Source organism: Lathyrus oleraceus, chromosome 1 (genome assembly GCF_024323335.1).
Source record: "Lathyrus oleraceus cultivar Zhongwan6 chromosome 1, CAAS_Psat_ZW6_1.0, whole genome shotgun sequence".
Taxonomy (NCBI): Eukaryota; Viridiplantae; Streptophyta; class Magnoliopsida; order Fabales; family Fabaceae; genus Lathyrus; species Lathyrus oleraceus.
The window spans coordinates 442,691,139-442,705,130 of NC_066579.1; positions in this window are offsets into that span (position 1 = coordinate 442,691,139).

Here is a 13,992-nt window from a genome sequence, read left to right on the forward strand (position 1 = left end):
TGTTCGAATTGATCGACGGATGTTTCTTGAGGCACGTGAGCAGTCTTCAAGAATTTCATCAATGCATTGGCATGGGATTCAGAGGATAACAACAAGGACAACATTGAGATTTTAGACGGAGTATGCCCCAATTGTTCCACTACATCAAAATCGCTCTTACGGATGATTTTCAGCATCTCTTCCATTTCCTGTTTGGCAACATCTTCAGAAGTAACTTCGACCGATGTCTCTGACTGAGGAGGATTGACTGGTCTTTTTCCTCGAATTTCGGGAGCGGGAGGTGAGATTTCTGGGGAGTAGATCCTTCCACTTCAAGTAACTTTACTAGTCCCCACAATATCATTAGGATTAGCAGAACTACCAACTTGCTTTATGCCATGGATGTAAACGTCGCCTCCATAGTTCCACGGAATAGCTTTGCTGGAGGAATATGGCACGGGGCCAGGTGCGGTAATAATCAGGGGAGCCACTTTGGGCTCAGCGGTAATCTTCACAGGCACTCTAGTAGCGGTAATCTTCACTGGAGCTTTGGACCTAGCAATCACAGATACCTCTTCAATAGAGTTGTCCACCTTAGGAACCCTTTCAAATAGAATTGTACGATCATCCATCAGCCGTTGAATGCCGTTCTTCAACTTCAAACAATCATTGGGTCGGAGTACACAGAGATCGCAATCTTCAGCACAACCTGGAAATAAACCAGCTTGCAATAAATTCTTCTTAACGATCAGGAGAGGAGATGCTAAATCAGCAACGTCAGTAACGTGAGAATTGTCGTCCACAACATTAACATTCTGGTCATGATTAGGCATAGGTGTTGTGATGACATTGGGGGTCGCCGGAGGATCAAATTCAATTTCTCCAGCGTCGATCATATCCTGAATCTTGTTCTTCAACAACCAGCAATCATTCGTATCATGCCCGGGGCTATCGGAGTGATAGGCACACCTGGCGTTGGGATTATAACGAGGAGAAGTAGTGTTGGGATTTGCAGGAGGGCCTCTGAGGGTAATCAAATTGGCCTTTAACATACTCTGCAGTGCTTGGGTTAAAGTCATATTGATCTTGGTAAACTATCTTCTCGACCTGTCTTGTCTGTGTTGGAAGTTCTGAGATGGCGGTGCGGCAATTGTAACTGCCCCAACAGTATGGTCACGATTCTTCTTGTTATGCTTCCTCTCACTGTACACAGCATTTGATTCATTCTTTCCCTGATAGGACTTTTTGGTGCTTGCAGAAGTAGCTGCCTGTATCTTTCCACTTCGAATGCCGCTTTCAACCCGTTCACCTGTCAAGATAAGTTCAGTGAAACCTGACGAGGAACTTCCCAGTAGATGGCTGTAGAATGGGCCAGTCAGTGTACCCATGAACATGTCCACTAACTCTCGATCAGTCATAGGGGGTTTGACTCTGCCAGCCAAATCTCTCCATTTTTGAGCATATTCTTTGAAACTTTCTTTAGAGCCCATAGTCATATTTTGTAGCTGTAGCCGAGTAGGCGCTAACTCAGAATTATACTGGTAGTGCTTGTAGAAAGCTGTTGCTAAATCAGTCCATGTGCGGATGTTAGAGCTCTCAAGCTGATAATACCACTCTAACTGTGTGCCAGACAGACTCTCTTGGAAGAAATGGATCCACAGTTTCTTATCAGTAGTGTGCGGCTGAATCTTTCTCACATAAGCCCTTAGATGCATCTGAGGACAAGAGGCACCATCATACTTAGTGAAAATGGGAACCTTGAATTTGCGGGGAATGACCACATCAGAGACCAGACCCAAGTTTTCGAAATCCAGACCGGGCACTTTCTGCCCCTCCATAGCTAGCATACGTTCTTCCAGCAACTTGTACTTATCATCCTTCGGAGAGTAGTGTTCCTGTTCATAATTTTCATCGTCGTCCTCAGAATTGACGAGATTAGGATTCTCATCTTCCGAATCATTCTCGGTCTCTTCTTCTGAATCCTTCAGAATTCTAATCTTGACTCCTGTAACCTGTCCCTTAAGCCTTCTCCCCGGGTTGATGTAACCCACAGATTTCTGGTCCTTCTTCTTCTCCATCAAAAGAGCTTTCAGTTCTTCCTGCCCCTTAGATAAGCTCAGCATCATTTCCTGGAATTGAGCATTCTGGGCCTGGAGATCTTTGACAGTTTGTTCGAGAGCCATTGTTCAATCTGTTTGAATCTGCTGGAATCTGTTTGATAGGAAAATCGTGAGAACACTGATCCTTTAGAATACCTGTTATGCGATGCAATGCAATGTATGAAATGTTTTCAAGGACTTTCGGGATTTAACTTTGCATAAACTACCAAAAAGAGCTTTTTTTTTTCTTTTCTCTTTTGTTTTTGCTTTTGTTTTTGTTTTTTTGTTTTTTTTTTTTAGCAGAGTTAAATCCCTAAATCCTTGAAATGGTTAGTACAATGCCATGATGTTATGATGTTATGTTGTTATGATGTCATGTTGTTAGATAAATAACAAGCACAAGCAAGTCACACAACAATCATTCCTAGGTTTTAAGGCTTGCGTGAGTTCCATAGGTAAATACCCTCCCCACTGAAGTTTGGTTGGTTCAACCTGTCTTAGAATAGTAACCGGGTTCTAGAAGGATCTCAAATCATTGACCTTTCCTTAAGTCCACTTCAGTGCAACACCAAGTGGTTGACCGAAGCTTCCCTAAAGTCCAATCTCAAAGAGTGTAGTATCGAGTCTCAACCAACTCCAGTCGGAACCGAAGCCAGTTATCTCACTACTTTCTAATGGCCAGGATGAGTCAATTAGGGTTCTAAAGGTCTGGTTAATGCTTTTATGACACCACGCGAATGCCAAATATTTCCTCAACTAACATGAGGAACATCAGGACATCCAAAGTGCCACATTAACCGTAGCCATCATTTTGACCATTCCAGTATACGCCGGACAGTCGCGATGATCTCTTGCTACTTACCTAAGGTACACTAGATCCGGGTGTAGGATCTTTCACTCAAGCATAACATACCCAAGCAATCCCTTAAAAATAAATCAGACAAATTAAATAAGTGATCTTGTTTTTAAGGTAACCTCTCTTTTTAAATATTTAGACTCCCCAGCAGAGTCGCCAGTTCTGTCATACGGTGAACTGGACTTTTTGTGGTTTTAATCGCAATGTCGCGGTTAGCAAGAGTCGCCACCGACTTTTCTTTTATCCAATAAGGAAAGGTGGAAAAGAACAGGAAAAACCTTAATTTAGATTTTGGGTTCGGGAGGTACATTATACAAAGGGAAGGTGTTAGCACCCTTTGTATCCATGGTTATCCATGGGCTCTTAATTGCTCGATCACTTATATTATTTTTGTCTAAAAAAAAGTGTTTGTGAATTGTTTAGAAAAATTGTTTTGAAAAGAGAATTTAACTTTGTAATGATTCTTGTATGAATGTATACAAAGTGATTATCTCGTTTAGTTTTGAAAATTATTTAGAAAAATATAACTCGGTAATGATTCTAGTATGAATGTATACCCAGTGGTGATTTTCTGAAGGTATTTTGAAAGGTGTGAGGTGTGAAAAAATGTTTTAGGTTGTGAGCCAGCAATTAAGAGTTATACCGACCCAAGGTCTTTATGAGTATTTCCTATCCTTATGAGGGTAAAACTGTCCTTATTATTGAGAAATAAGTAGTTTTATCCTTTGGATGTAAAAGGGTCATCGTAGGGTCATCGATTGGTCATTGAAGGCAACAGTTACGAGGATACCTTAGCATTCGAAGGGACTATCATCTTTTAACCGTAGGCAACATCGGAGGATCATCGAGGGACAAAGTTGTATATTCGAAGGCAACATCCGAGGGACTATAATTTATTTTATGATGATTTAACCGAAGGGTCTTTGCTAAGGGTATCCCCACGTTCGCGGGACATGACCGTAATATCGTAATCGTAAGGCAACAAAGAGAGGTCCAAGATCACTTATTCAAAGGCAAAGTTTTACAATTAATTATATAATTAGGATGAAACTCCACATTAAAATTATTAAAAATAATATATTAAAAAATTAATTTAGGGTGAAACTCCACAAGGGTATCCCACAAATAAAGTGGAATACCTAGCCAATAACCTTTTCCTGGGATATGTGAACCTTTACGAAACTCAAAAAAAGAAACATGTCAGAACACCAAATCAGGGTGCAATCGAAGATTACACCGGAGAAATATCACAACAATAAATAGGATAGGATGAATAATGCATGGCTATGATAAAAACATAAAAAAAACAGACTAGAAGAATCAGGTACTGTCTCGTTCGCCTCTGCCTCGCCTAGCGAAGGCCACGGATTTTGAATTTGAAAACAGCCCCATGTTAGGAACTTTGAATTTTATGGCATTTTATCACAGGAATAACATGGTCAAACATTCAGGGTATTCAGGCATATTTAAATTCCCATACGAAAGCAAATTATATATCAACCTTTAATCATGATGCATTATATATGTAGATATGGCCAATTGAAAGTATAAACAATAGAGATACGCAAACCTGTTTGCCAATTCAAGGCTGAAGGGATTGACCACTTGTAGTATCGGAATAAGTTAGGCAACGGGAATTGGACGGCGATGGCTTCGGTGCAGATGGGCTGCCTTCAGGGTTTCTTTACTCTGAATTCTCCGGGTAGGCAGGGTTCCTATGCCAAAGTTTCTATCCGTCCTTCTCTGTTCTCTCTCTTTCTTTTTCCTCAAGGTTTTGTTCCAAGGAAACCTCAGAGTGTTTTGCTTCTCTTCCTTCTTTCTCCAGTGAATCTCCCAGTGTAACTCCAAGTGTCACTCCACTACTGAAACTTTATAGACTAATTTCGTGGGTAATGGGCTTGAAATAAGGGAGACCCAAGTCCAAAATAATTTGTTATATTTTATTTATATATTTATTTTAATTATTTAATTAATTAATTAAATTTTTTTTCTTTTTTTTTTCGTTTTTTTTTTTTCGTTTTTTTTTTTTTTTTTTTTATTTATTTATTTTATTTTTAGGAAAAATGATGGGTAATTTTTGGGATATGACACTTGATTAGATCTAATTTGTTACTAGTAACCATATGAGAGAGACCTCTAATGAGAACATCCTTAGCCAAGCAAAATAGGAGAGGAGACAATGGATCGCCTTGCCTGACACCCCTATTGCAGTTGAAATACACTATGATCGCCTTGTCTGATCTTTGTAATCCTATGGAAGTATCTTGTATTCTTGTCCCCGTCTACATGCCATTGAACACTAGCCTTTTCCTTCCAAAACAATTCCTCTATTTTGAGGGCATGGTCTAACTTTGATTAGGCATTTTTCTCCTGATAAGACAATGCATCAGTGTGGCCCTCTAAGTCAATCTTATCTTAAATACTAGCAAGATCATGCTCATCCTGCACGACTTTATCGTACCAATTACCAAAAAAGGTGTGATTCCAAACCTTGAGATTAGCCTTTAAAATTTTCAACTTAGAAGCCAAAACATACATAGGACACCCTACAATATTAGCTTACCAAGAAGACTCCACAACCTTATGACAATCTTGATGAGTGGCCTGCATTTGCAAAAATTTGATCTGGGCCTTGAACTTAATTTCATGGCAATTGAAGTACAAAAGGATGGGGTAGTGATCAGATCGAGTTTTTGATAAGAGTGGAACATGATGTTTTCACAAAAGAGCCTATCCAAGCCTGATTTCAAAATTCCCTATTAAGCCTTTTTTGAGTGTGATGAACCCCGCTTCTACCATTAGACCAAGTATATCTAGCACCGGCGATTGGCATACGCAACAAGTGATTATAATCAGACTAATAAGCGAAATCCTCCACAGGGCCTCTAGCTGGGCTGGATGAACCATTATACTCGTGAGCCCCAAGAGAATGGTGTTGAGATCTCCGGTGAAACACCAAGGGGTTTTGTGATTTTGAAAGATATACTGCAAATTATTCCAAAAATTCCTTCTAGACATGTAACAAGTAGAAGCACAAACAGTTGAGATTCCTAGGGTTACACCATTGAACTTAACAGTAAAAGAAATATGTTGATCATCTATGTACAAAACCTAAGGATTAAGACTCAAGTCACATAGGCATTAGAGGTTAGGAGAAAGATCCTTTCTATTATTAACAACAAAGAATTTTAGATTAAGTCTACTAAGCTAGGTAAGAGGTAATACATTTTTATCCATCCAAGGCTCAACTATGAAAATAATCTGAGGTTTGGATATGAGAACTAACCTTTTAAGAGCAAATTTGTAGGAGAGTTGGCTATTCCTCTCATATTCCAAAAAAGACAATTCATGGGGAATTATGAACACTTACATGCCTTGACCTTGTTGTGTAATTGCTTTTAGCTACTATCTATTATTGAGTTTTCCTTTTTTACTTGGATTTCACTTTCTTGAACCCCTCAAAATCTACTCCCATGGAGTTGTCATCATGATCTCCAATGCTCTGTTTGTCCAAATCCTATTGCACCATATTCTCCCAAGATGAATTAAGAAAAATCATGTCCTGTTGAAGATCAGGATTGGTCTCAAGGACTGAATCAACAAAGTCTCTTTGTGTGTTATATATAAAAGATGAATTTTCAATTAAATCATCCTTCTCACTAACCAAAGTCAGTGTTTTATATGTATCTTTTATCACATCCTCTGTTTCCTCCATGTTTTTTCATCACCCATAATATGGCTAGGACCACCAGGATTAAATGGATCATTTGTCACATTTGGAATACTCTTTCCTTTGTCCACTTCTTTCTCAGCTGCAGTGACCACAATTGATGGTCCTCCAAATCAATTATGTTTTCCTTCTCGTTGGATGGACCGCCTACTGCATTTAACCTTCCATTCACTTGAACATAGATTTTATCTTTTCCTTTTCTCTGATAACAATTATCTCCCTCCAAATCTTCCTTTTCACCTCTTCTCTTATGTTGCCCTTTGTCGTTAATTCTCTCATCACCTATACGTTTGCAATTGACAAGACTATGACCAATGATGTTGTAGTTGTTGCAGAACTCCGAAAGATTCTCATACTTTAGATAAATAAAAAAATCATTACCCTTCCTTTCCATTAATACTTTATATCGAAGATCATTGTTCAAATCCAAATCAACCAGGATCCTTACAAAGTGTCTAAACACTATTTCAGAGTTACACTTATTTGATGCCAAGTCAGTACACAACGATATTCCTATACTACTCGTTATGGCAAAAACAATTTTAGGACGCCAATACTCCAACAATAAGCCATGAATTCTAATCCGCACTTGGGGCAGAGGAGTACTTCAAGATAGTTGGATTAAAGTCTTTGGTCCAAGGAAACAACTTTAAGAATCCTGAATTAAGATTCCACAAGGTGATAGATCTGACTCGCCTAACATCTTCTAGATTAGAATATTAAAATTCGAAATAACCCTTACCTAGTGTCGCGGCTAGAGAATTACAAAGTCGCCATCATCCTTTATTTGTTCCTAAGGAACATGGAAATAATGCTAAATTCTAAAAATTAGGGTAAGACATAGGATTCGGGAGTTGATTAAGTGAGGGGAAGGTGTTAGACATCCGTCACCTCCATTGTACTAAATTGGATTCTTCTCTAGTTCTAAGGTTAAATTTATCTAAGGGATGTTTTGCATATTTACCTATTTCTTGCTTAATGCTTTAATTTATTCATTTACAAGAGAATTATTTCACTATTTTAAGAAAAAAGATTTAATCAAGAAGGGGAACAAAAAAAAGTTTTTTATTATTGTACTCACCATGTTAAAACTATGTGCCTACGTACCCTCAAATATTATAAGAAATCAGAGTACCGTAATTCGTCTAGAAAAATATTGTGTGTTTGTTGATTTTAGTTGTCAAAAGATTTCAACGCATTGGGGCCGGAGAAAAATTTGATTAAAAAATGTCTCAATGCACAAGGGCAGAGAAAAAACTATTTTTATGTGTTTAAATTGATTTTAGGTTATTCGATTGATAAGATGTGATACCAGTCAATCGATTTAATTCGCAAAAATATAATTTTAATTTATTTTAGAAAATAAGGTCACGATCATATATATATATATATATATATATATATATATATATATATATATATATATATATATTTATATTTTATTTATTTATTTATAGTTTGATTTTATATTTAAATATCTTAATAAGATAAATTACTCTCATAACCTAATAAAACAAAAAGGCATATTTCTTAATAATTTTTCAATGTTTTACTTTATAATAAAGTAATTATCTTACCTAAATAAAGTATGATGTTTTTTATTTTTATTATCTTTGTTTTTTACTAATAAACTAAATAATATTAAATTTAGAATTAAATTAAATTATTAATTAAACTAAATGAAAGAATGTTGGATTAAAATAAATTAAATTTAAAAAGGGGGTGTAAACAATTTTTTATTTATTCTTATGTTAATATATATTTTGATGTTAATAATAATCTAAAGCATTTTAATGAAAAATAAATTAATTAACTACACTTGAAATTAAGATTTTATAATTTTATTTTTGTATATTAATGACCTACATGAATTAACTTAAACTAAATCAATAATGAAAAGAGAACTAGTACTAATTAATTATAATAAAATATGACTTTTTATAATTTATAATTTTTACTTTAATTTTTTTAGAATTTAAATATTTATTGTTTTGTACTTTTCATTATTTTGTTGGACTTTTGATTAAAAAAACAAGTAAAAGGGACTAAATGCAACCTATTGATCCAAGATAGAATTAAAATCTTAATATCTAACTAGAATTAAAAAAACGGTAATAACAATTAAAGAAATTAAAGAATTAAAAAATAAAAGAAATAAAACTACATATTTTTTGAAATAACCAACGTTTTCAAATTATATATCAAAATAACCATATTTTTAATTTATTTATCAAACTAACCATGTCTGAGGGGCATCTGTCATTATAATTGACACATGCATGTAAAATGTAAGAACATGCGTCATTGCAATTGATGCATGCATGTAAAATCAAGGAGCATACGGCACTCCAATTGAGGCATGTATGTAAAATCATATAAAATGTAGGAGAATGCACCACTGCAATTGGCAAATGCATGTAAAATGTAGGAGCATACGCCACTGCAATTGGTGCATGCATGTAAAAAAACTGTAGTTGATGCACTGCAATTGATTGTTGTTGTTGTTGTTAATGTTGTATTAATATGTTGTAATGAATAAATTTGGCTTGACTATGGTGTTTGAAGGTTGTGTAGTTGTTAATGGTGAAAGAAGATTCCAGATGAGTGGAGATGAGTTTGGTTATGGATGAGAGTTTTGTGAAAAAGGTTTGATGAGATTGTTATGATATTGATGAATATTGTGTGGTTTTATTTTGAAGACTAAGGTTTGGTGGTGGTGATGAAGGTGAATATGATGAGTGGGGGTTTATCTTAAAGGGTGAAGGGAGGTTTTAATGACTGTGATTATGGAAGATGATGAAGTTTTACGTGAAATATAAAAAAGATTTTTGATTTCTATTTGTATTGACAAAGTGTGAAAGAATATTAGAATATTTATGAGGTTTGTGTTATGATTAAGATTGTTGATTAAGGTTGTGAATGGTGTAAGATTGATGTAATATAGAGAAGGTGAAGTGTTGTTTGTGTGGAAGTGAAATTTTCTCACTATTTTTATCGTGAGAGAGAAAGGGGCTTTGGAGGAGAGATGAAGTATGATTTGCTGTAGTCAGTAGACTCTGCAATCACATAATCAGTCATTTCTGACCATCTGATTATGATCTAGTGGTTCTGATTTAAACTTGAATTGTAAAATAAAAAATAAACTGATTTTTATGAACTGTATGATTAAGATCAAACTGCTATAGGTTTTTTGACCGTGTGATTGTGGCAAAATATTGACTGCAGTAGATTAATTTCTGAGGAGAGATGACTTTTTTTTGCCTGTTGAGTTTTCTCTACTTCTCTAGCTTTATCGTGTATACAGGAATTTTTACCAATATACCCCAGTTTTTCAATTAATTTCCCAAAATAACCCACATTTCAAAAAAATTCCCAATCTACCCCACATGCATAAGGGAGGCGCCAATTGGATTGGCGCCCCCTCTTAAAAATTACAAGGAGGCGCCAATTGGATTGGCTAGGGCACCTGCCCTAGCCAATCCAATTGGCGCCTATGTGTTATTTTTAAGAGGGGGCGCCAATCCAATTGGCGCCTCCCTTAAAAAAGCCTCAAATGGAAAAACTTTCAACATGAAAGTTGTAGATCTTTTCAAGACAATGAATTTGGATATAAATTTTTCAACATTTGGATTTTTTTTGAGAAAGTTATGGCCAGTTGAAGTTGGACTTCTGAGTTTTTCAACTGTTATCTGACCTATAATGTTTTGTATTATTGCATGTGTTTCTTTTAGGAATATGAATTTTTGTCCAACATAACATTTGAAGTAGACATCCTAAATTTTGCAATGCACTTGGTCCCACCTCAAAATAATTAAAAATGAGTGAGTTAGGTCCCTGCGAACTTGACCCAAAATTAGGGTTTCTGTCAAAACAAGTGTATGTGAACTTTGCCAAAAGGGACCAACTTCAAGCCCTTTAGTTTGAATGATAAAAGCCTCAAATGACAAAACCTTCAACATAAAAGTTGTATATCTTTTCAAGATAATGAATTTGGACTAAAGGTTTGCATCATTTGCAGCTTTTATGAGAAAGGTATGGGCACCTGAACTTGGACTCTTTGACATTATAACTGTTATCTGAGTCATAATGTTTTGTATTATTGCATGTGTTTCTTTTAGGAATATGAATTTTTGTCCAACATAACATTTGAAGTAGACATCTTAAATTTTGCAATGCACTTGGTCCCACCTCAAAATAATTAAAAATGAGTGAGTTAGGTCCCTGCGAACTTGACCCAAAATTAGGGTTTCTGTCAAAACAAGTGTATGTGAACTTTGCCAAAAGGGACCAACTTCAAGCCCTTTAGTTTGAATGATAAAAGCCTCAAATGACAAAACCTTCAACATAAAAGTTGTATATCTTTTCAAGATAATGAATTTGGACTAAAGGTTTGCATCATTTGCAGCTTTTATGAGAAAGGTATGGGCACCTGAACTTGGACTCTTTGACATTATAACTGTTATCTGAGTCATAATGTTTTGTATTATTGCATGTGTTTCTTTTAGGAATATGAATTTTTGTCCAACATAACATTTGAAGTAGACATCTTAAATTTTGCAATGCACTTGGTCCCACCTCAAAATAATTAAAAATGAGTGAGTTAGGTCCCTGCGAACTTGACCCAAAATTAGGGTTTCTGTCAAAACAAGTGTATGTGAACTTTGCCAAAAGGGACCAACTTCAAGCCCTTTAGTTTGAATGATAAAAGCCTCAAATGACAAAACCTTCAACATAAAAGTTGTATATCTTTTCAAGATAATGAATTTGGACTAAAGGTTTGCATCATTTGCAGCTTTTATGAGAAAGGTATGGGCACCTGAACTTGGACTCTTTGACATTATAACTGTTATCTGAGTCATAATGTTTTGTATTATTGCATGTGTTTTATTTAGGAATATGAATTTTTGTCCAACATAACATTTGAAGTAGACATCTTAAATTTTGCAATGCACTTGGTCCCACCTCAAAATAATTAAAAATGAGTGAGTTAGGTCCCTGCGAACTTGACCCAAAATTAGGGTTTCTGTCAAAACAAGTGTATGTGAACTTTGCCAAAAGGGACCAAATTCAAGCCCTTCAACATAACAATAACAAGTCCTTGAATTAGGGTTTTTGACCTATAAATTTTTGTTTTATGATATGTGTTAATTTTAGAATTATGAAAGAAACTTAATGTTTGGAGAATACACAAAGATAAATTTGACATAATACGAATTCATATTAATAAAATTTGGATTTTACACAATGAATCCTAATGGTGATGACCGGGATCACCTAACCGACCTCCGGTCCCACATCCCCTAGCTATCCTAACCCTTGGCCCTAACCCACGTTGACGATTCTGAACCGGTGTTTGTTCATCTGATGGTCCAGGAGCATCATTACCGCCTACAGGAGAAGATCCGTTGAGGTATTCAGCCAACTCAGCATAGTCTTCAGTATTCAATGATGGTGTACCGGCGTAGCTGAGCTCATGACCCATGCCAGAGAAGTTGGGGTGTGGTTGACTCATGGATGGGCGACCAGGACGGTTGAAGGGGGACATGGGTGACAATGATGGGTCTAGGAAAGGTTGGAAAGGTTGTTGGGGTGTTTGGAAGAGATATGGTTGTGGGATGTTTTGGTATTGTGATGTTTGGGGTTCTTGGCTACGGTAGGTGATGGGGCGGTTAGTGTTTTGGGTAAGGCGACTTTGGTAGGGTGATGGTGTGGGTGCGAAGCGATGTTCGGTCGAAGGTTGATGGTCCATTTGTTGGTGGTGGTATGGGGGATGTTCTTGGTTTTGGGGTTGGGTGAATGGCATGTTTTGGTTGTATGTTTGTGTGTTTGTGGAACGGAAAGCTTGTCGGATAGGTGGTTGTGAGTAATTGGGCTGAGAATGTTGTTGGGGGTTAGATGTTGAGGCTTCTTGTGTGTAAGTTGTCTGGCGTGGGTCGTAGAGGTACATATCATCGGCGATGAATTGAAATCCAACTGATCTATACCAAGCCATATAAGTACGACTTGGTTTTACCTCATTTGGCATGACTGCGTCAGTTAAGACATGGTCATGACGGTGCTTCCACTTACGACACTCGGTTCTTGCGAATTGTTGCCAAGGGTTGAAGTTCCATTGGTCGTTCACTTTACGCATATGCCATTCTCCTAAGCTAGCTGGGGGATCTGGGATATTCTGGACCATACCAAACTGCAGCTTCACACGATCGGTGTTGTGCAGCTCCACTGTTGTGAACCGTATTATTGGTGTGCATGTTGTCCATACGGCTGCGTCTTCAGGGTTGATCTGATGCTCATGATCCATATTAAGGTATGGACGCCAGATGAACTGAAATGTTAAAGACAATAGGATTTAAATGAATGTAGAAAAAGTCAATATAATATGAAGAAATAATGTAATTATTTTGCTTACGTCTGCCGGTCGAAGGTGATCCAACAGGTTGCGATATTGAGTAATACAGTGTCTCGGACATCTTCTGTAATTCATACCGCGTGCCGACCATCTACACCAAAAAGTTAAAATAAATTAGTTATGGGTAATAAACTGTAAGGAAGGAAGTAAAGATATAGCAATTTAAACAACTTACTTTTTTGCATATGGAAAAGTGAAGGGGTTGCTATTGACCGGTGCTAGAGACGGTAGTCTTGACCATCCCCATGCTTGTAGCAAAACAGCACATCCAGAAAATGTAGAAGTATCTTTGTGGCAGTTTTTGCACAAAGAACTATAGAGATAGGCTAGACATGCGGATCCCCAACTATAACTACCTATTCTATCTATATGTCTAAGTAAAGGTAAGTACATAATATGCATGCTAGAACCACTACCTTCGGGAAATAAAAAGGATCCTAGTAACAACATAATGTAACACCTAGTTTTAATGATTCGAGCTTCTTCGGTAGAATGCTCATCTAAATAAAAACTATTATAATATGACTTTAGGCGTGAAAGTAGTATACCTTGTCCCCTAGCATTATCATCTAACAAATCAACGTTTAAAAGCTCCATGCAAATTGAATTTGGAAAGTTGGTCTTACCATTAACAGCCTTGCCTTCAATTGGTAGTCCTAAAAGCATGTAGACGTCTTCTAACGTCACGGTACACTCACCGGTTGGAAACCAAAATGTGTGTGTCTTTGGCCTCCATCTTTCGCATAAGGCGAGAATGAATTTGTTATCTATAGACCAAGACATAATTTTGCTAAGGTGACCAAAACCGGCAAGTTCAACATAAGGTTGAATCATCGGATCCATGTGGACAAATTCGTGGACTCGAGTGCGAAACCTTGAGACATCCTATAATAGAAATAATGTAACACTTGACTAAGTC